Here is a 6,897-nt window from a genome sequence, read left to right on the forward strand (position 1 = left end):
TTGACGGGTAATCCAAGGTTAAAGATCACCTTGAATGGTAAATGTTAGGTGAGAGGCACGAGCCATTGCAAGATGCATCAGTGAGAGGGATTTAGTGTTTGAACCCATTAAAGGGAAGCATCTGCACCACACCAGTTCGGGAAATAACTATATGTTAAATCCCCAATGCGAGGAAAAGAAACAAGTGACCGGAACTCTCCTTTTTGTATGAGAAACCTGAGCCTAGTGATCTGAAACTCCAAGAAACACTTTTCTTTGTAATTAAAATCAGTTACTACTATTTTTGGTTAGCTTAAAACCAATCCTTTTTCAAACATCTTTATGTTTTCTTTTCAAGCTAACCTTGAAATGAAAAGGCACCAATTCATCTTTGAATTGATATCAATTGTGAAGTGAAAACTCATCCCAGTGAATGATCCTAGAGCCACTATGCTATAGTAGCTTTGTCTTTGCTACCCTAGTTCATGGTGTAATAGGTTATAAATTTTGTTGATTACTCCCTCAATCAAGGAGCACCAGCTAGACATGAATCAGCTAAGACACCAATTGGGCACGAATCAAAAGGAATCACAATTTATATTTGTTAATCCTTTTACAATATCATGAGCAGGCTTTAGTACTCCTCAAACAGGGAAAAAAGCACAATTGTTGTCAAAACGCTTAATAGAGTGCCAAGATGCTAAATATGTTTTCATACCCTACAATCCCGAGTAAGTGACGAATATTATACTTTAATTTGAGGTTTTATTATTGATTTATATTTCTAATTAGATGCTACTTTTGTTTTTAATGTTTTAGCTTTCATTGGGTCTTGGTAGTGCTTGAGCCAAGGAAAATGATAGTCCACTATCTTGACCTTATGCATCACAAACCATGTGAAGACTTAAAGGATATCGTAAACATGTAAGTTCTTCCTATTATTTTTCATAGTATTATTTTTAAATAAATAAAAAATACATTCACCTCAAACACATTTTGTTATTATTTATATATATTAAAACATATAATATTTTCCTCTTTTAAAAACGTACCCATTGAACTTATTTACATAGGGCTCTTCGAATATCTACAAAGAAAACATCTAAGAGGGAACCATCTTGGCAACTAGTGTAGGTAACATCCAAAAAAATTTCTTTACACATTAGCTTATGCATTTACACCATTTATATATGTGAGTACTAATGTTATTTTATAATTGATCGATTAGTGTCCAAGATAAGAAGGAGGGTTCGAATGTGGCTACTTCGTTATGAGATTCATTAAAGAGATAATTTTTTATCCTACAATTATTGCTTCAAAGGTATTACTTATTTAATGAATTGTACATAGTTTTAGGCTTCCAAATGTTATGCATTTTAATGTTATTTTCTTATTTGATTTTAGTTTGGTGATAAAAAAACATATTCTCAAGTAGAATTCGATGAAATTAGAGGAGAATGGGCTACTTTTGTGCTACAACTAATCATGAATCATGTTGATGCATCATGATCACCATGCATGGTGAGTCCCTTAGCTACTACATGAATTTTTCCATAGATCTTGTATAGTATTGCTTATTCTTAGAATATTGTTTTTATTTGAAAAAAAAAATAGTTCTTAGATTTGTTCATTTATGATAAAATCGATCCATGTTTATTTTCTTCAATAAAAATATCTAAAACTCATTAAATTATGAAATGCAGGTATACACTCTTGGGAGGGTGAAATGGAGAATAAAAAGAAAGAAGAAGGCAACAAGATTTTGGGCTTTTAAATGCAACTCTTATGTCATTTTATAGTTAGCCGATTTTATGCTAAATAGAGGTATACATGAATCTTAGGATCTTTAACATTTCTAAATCATGTTTTGGTATGTATTCACTCTTCTTTTTTAGTTTTGATGGGTTTGATATGTTGGACGTACTATCCTTTTGTGAACATTTGATATACAAATATTATTAGATGATCAATGTATTATGAGTTATTCTAGAAACATTACAGAAAAATGAGTTAAATATAATATGATTGTTATATTTATGGACAAACTATAAACAGGTTAATCTTATCAATTCATAAGCATTACAAAAATCAATAACTAAAACCAATCATATCTTCCACAATAATTTACAATGATGTGACACCATAACTCAAAGGTGATGCATTTAATGTGACATCATAACTCAAAGATGATGTATTTAATGTGGCACCCTATCATCACTAGAAGTATATGGTGTCACTTCCGAATAGGTCACTATTTATCTACTTTATTGTCACTTCCAAATACGTCACCAATTGGTACTCTCTATGGTGTCAGTGGAGAAGGTGACGTTATGTTGTAGTGACACCCTATGTTTATGGTGACTCGTTATAAATGTCACCATATACCTTTTTCCTTGTAATGCTTGCACACCATTCGATTATCCTGTTCGTTCTTATAGGATGAGTTTGGCAGACTACTTCATCAAAGGATTAGAGGTTCATCCGTATATGGGGGATTTTGGCGTTGTGACTGATATAGAGGGAGTGGATGAGCTTCAGCATTAGTTTCTCCATTTATAGTTAGGAGATGAGACTTCTAGCACACTAGTTTCATTAATGATTACTCATTCATCACTAGATCGAGCCAATTTCTTATCTTTGTGCTTTCTAGAGAAGACTACTGATTGTGGAGTAAGTGTTGAGCCTATTGGGGTGATTGATGGAGTTGTTCCTCGTGATGAGTATCGGGATGAGATGGATATGATGAGTATGAATCATATCGTTGAGAGGGTTCAGCCTGAGTCTGTTTCACCATTCAACCTATTCGGGGTGTCTACTATCGAGGTTGCCAAGAAGATCCAAACAATCCTTGCTCTAGCTTATGGAGGATGTTGTAGTTGGTGATGATTTGTTTTAGGACACTTTTAGCTCTATTACTGGGATTTATTTCCTATCCTGACGATGTTTATGATTCCGTATCTATGGATTTGAGTATTTTTGAGTATTTGCCTGTCTCTTATGATAATATTTGTATATCTGCACCCCACTCACCTACTCTACAGATATTTGATATAGATGATGAGATCGCACAGCCTAATTCAGATAGAGACTCTTTTGATCATGACTCAAACCCCATAGATGAGAGAGTTTCACCTACTATAGGGGATGTTAAGACTATTGATTTTGGCACAGAGAATCAACCTAGAGAGCTGAAGATTGGCTCACCCTTGTCTATAGATGAAAGGGATAGACTTATTCATTTACTCAGATCATATTTAGATGTCTTTGTATGGTCTTATGAAGATGTCGGGTCTCGATCCCTCTATAGTCCAGCACCATTTACCTATCTTACCACATGTCAAACCAGTTAAGTAGAAGTTGAGGCGATTACACCCACGTTGGAGTCTACAAGTGAAAAAGGAGATTCAAAAACAGCTCAGTGTTGGATTTATATAAGTGGTTTAGTATCCAGAATGGTTGGCTAATGTTGTCCCAATTCCCAAAAATGATGGCAAGGTTAAAGTTTGTGTCGATTTCAGAGACCTAAATAAAGTCAGCCCTAAGAATGATTTTTCTCTCCCACATATTGATTTGCTGGTCGATAGCACTGCAGACCATTCAATGTTGTCTTTCATGGATGGATTTTTGGTTTATAATCAGATTTTGATGGCTCCAAAGGATATGGAGAAGACAACCTTCATTACCGAGTGGGGTACCTACTGTTATAGAGTTATGTCATTTGGGTTGAAGAATGCAAGAGCTACTTATTAGAGGGTTGCTACTACTTTATTTCATGACATGATGCATAGGGATGTGGAAGTTTATGTGGGTGATATGATTGTGAAATCCCGAGGTAGAGCAGATCACCTAGCGGCTCTAGAGAGATTCTTTGAGAGGATTCAGAAATTTAGATTGAGGCTAAACCCCAAGAAATGCACCTTTGGAGTGACTTTTGGGAAATTATTAAGGCATATGGTTAGTGAGCAGGGCATAGAGGTCGACCCAGATAAAATCAAAGCCATACTTGACATGCCTATGTTAAGGAATGAGAAATACATCAGGGGTTTTCTGGGCAGGTTATGGTACATCAGTCGTTTCATAGCCAGATTGACAAACATGTGAGAGCCCTTTTTTTGTCTTTTGAGGAAGAACCAATCGACAGTTTGGAATGATGATTGTCAGTTTGCATGTGAGAAGATCAAGCAGTACTTGCTTTCTCCTCCTATTTTAGTGCCTCCTATGCTGAGACACCCACTACTTCTATATTTTTTTAGTTTCAAACATGGCCTTGGGATGTATGCTAGCTCAACTTGATGACTCAGGGAAAGAATGAGTTATTTACTATTTGAGTAAGAGGATGTTAGAGTATGAGATGAGATATGCTATGATTGAGTGCCTCTACTTAGCATTAGTTTGGGCTACTAGGAGATTGAGGAATTACATGACTAAGTGTTCAATACGTTTGATTTCTCGGCTAGATCCGTTGAGGTATTTATTTGACAAACCCGCATTGACTGGCAGATTGATGAGATGGCTCATACTTTTGATAGAGTTTGATATTCAATATGTTTCTTAGAAGTCTATTAAGGGAAGTATTGTCGTCGATCACTTAACCTCATTACCGATATCTAAGGGTAAACCAGTTGACGATGATTTTTCGGTTGAGTAGTTCATTGCTATGACTAGCTTATTAGGTTGGCACATGTACTTTGATGGTGCAACCAACCACTCAGGGTTTGGGATAGGTGTTTTATTGATATCCCCCCAAGGTGATCATATTCCGAGGTTAGTTCACTTAGCGTTTTCAGATCAACATCCTGCCACGAACAACATAATTGAGTATGAGGTATTTGGTGACTCTAATCTGGTACTCAAATAGATTCAGGGAGATTAGAAGACTAGGGATGTAAAGCTTTAGGCCATATCATGCTTATTTAGAGTTACTAGTTGGGAAATTTGATGACTTGAGATACACTCGTCTACCTCAAGCACAAAACCAATTCGTTAATGCCTTAGCTACCTTAGCTTCTTTTGTAGACATTCCAACTAATGTGGTTATATGTCCATTGTTGATTGAGTCGAGGTTTGCACCGCTTACTATTGTCTGATTGGAAAAACAGAGGCCTAAGATGATCTACCTTGGTATCATGACATTTATTAGCTTCTTAGATTTGGCACATACCCAGAGGCTGTCACAGTTAAGGATCAAGCATTGAGGCAGTTGGCCACTAGATTTATGATTTGTGGAGAGACTCTATATAGGCGATCAATTGATGGTATGCTTTTATTATGTTTAGATCGAGCCTCTGCAGATCGAGTGATGAGAGAGGTTCATACGAGAGTTTGTGGTCCATACATGGGAGGGCACATGCTGGCCTATAAGATTAACAAGACAAGTTACTTTTGGTTAACTATGGAGACAAATTGTTGTCAGTTTGTTCAGAGATGTCCAAAGTGCCAGAGTCATGGTGATCTCATTCATGCACCACCATCCGAGTTACACGCTTTGACCTCACCATGGTCGTTTTCAGTATAGGGTATTGATATTATTGGGAAGATTTCACCGAAATCTTCTAGTGGTCATGAGTTTATCCTAGTTGCCATAGATTATTTCACCAAGTGGGTGGAAGTTGCATCATATGCGAGGTTGACATCTGCTAGAGTCACCAATTTCATCATATCACACATCACATTTCATTATAGGGTGCCGCATGAGTTGATTTTAAATAGAGGGGTACACTTTCAAGCTGAGGTTGACACTTTGTTGCAAAAATATGGCATCCGACATAATAGATCTTCTGCATATAGGCCACAAACTAATGGGGTAGTAGAGGCAGCAAATAAGAACATTAAGAAGATTTTGAGGAAGATTGTTGAAACCTCTTGAGATTGGTCAGAGAAAATCTCTTTTGTATTGTGGGCATACCGTACCTCTTTTCGCACCTCTATAGGAGCTACACCTTATTCTCTACTATATGGTATGGAGGCTATTTTGCCAATAGAGATAAAGAAGGTTCACTGAGAGTAGCTCTCGAGCAGTAGATTTATAAGACAAAATGGGCTCAAACTAGATTTGATCAGCTTAACATTTTAGATGAGAAGAGATTGAGAGCTATAGATCATGTTTAGGCCTATTAGAGAAAGATGGCTCGTGCTTTCAGAAAATGGGTTAAGCCTAGACTATTACAAAAAGGATATTTGGTTTTGAGGATTCTCAAAGGCTTATTTAGAGATCCCAAAGGGAAGTTCAAACCTAGTTGGAGTGAGTCTTATGTTATTCGAGAGTTGACTCTAGAAGGGGCTGCATGGTTGACCGAATTAAATGGGAACCAGTTTTTGGAGCCTACCAATGTGGATCAGTTGAAGAATTATTACGTTTGAGACCATGGTCATAGAATGGGTGACCATCATTTTGGTTAGCCTTACACTTTATCACCCCCATCTATATATTATTGTAGACCTTCAATTTTGTCCCTCGACACTGGCATTTATCCTTTGGGTGTCACATTCACCCATCGTTCTCATATAGCACCACTAGGGCCCCTTTTAGGCTTAGTCGGTGTTCGAGCTTCGTGTGGGCTTGTCTGTGGTCCATTATGGTGCATATGTAGTTCATTTTAGAGGGTCATCATGGCCATTTTCCTAGTCGTTCACATCACGTTATAAGAAGGAAGTGGGGTCATCCCGATGTTTTAGCTTAGTTGGAGTTTATAGGGGCATGTTGAGGTTCAGAGCACTCGGGCTTGTTTTGATCATATCTCCCTCAGCTGAACTCGGAATTGTGCATCATTTTTTTTCATGAATTCCTTATTCTTCCAGAAACATTCTGTCAAATTTTCAAAATTTTTTGCAACCGGTTCGATAGGTTGGCATTTGGTTCACCGAGTCAGCTGGTGTAGAACACTGATTTTGGTAATTTTAGGGCCCCAATCCTACATG

General features: G+C 37.0%; 1 long non-coding RNA gene across 1 annotated transcript; it reads left to right on the top strand.

The window, feature by feature from the left end:
• Nucleotides 1–1,240: 1,240 nt before the first annotated feature.
• On the top strand, nt 1,241–1,745 carry LOC132254820 (uncharacterized). The gene is made up of 3 exons (XR_009467199.1): nt 1,241–1,300; nt 1,384–1,500; nt 1,683–1,745. It is a non-coding gene; the product is annotated as an uncharacterized LOC132254820 (long non-coding RNA).
• The last annotated feature ends 5,152 nt before the right edge of the window (nt 1,746–6,897 follow it).

This window comes from Vitis vinifera, chromosome 12, assembly GCF_030704535.1.
Source record: "Vitis vinifera cultivar Pinot Noir 40024 chromosome 12, ASM3070453v1".
NCBI classification, from domain to species: Eukaryota; Viridiplantae; Streptophyta; class Magnoliopsida; order Vitales; family Vitaceae; genus Vitis; species Vitis vinifera.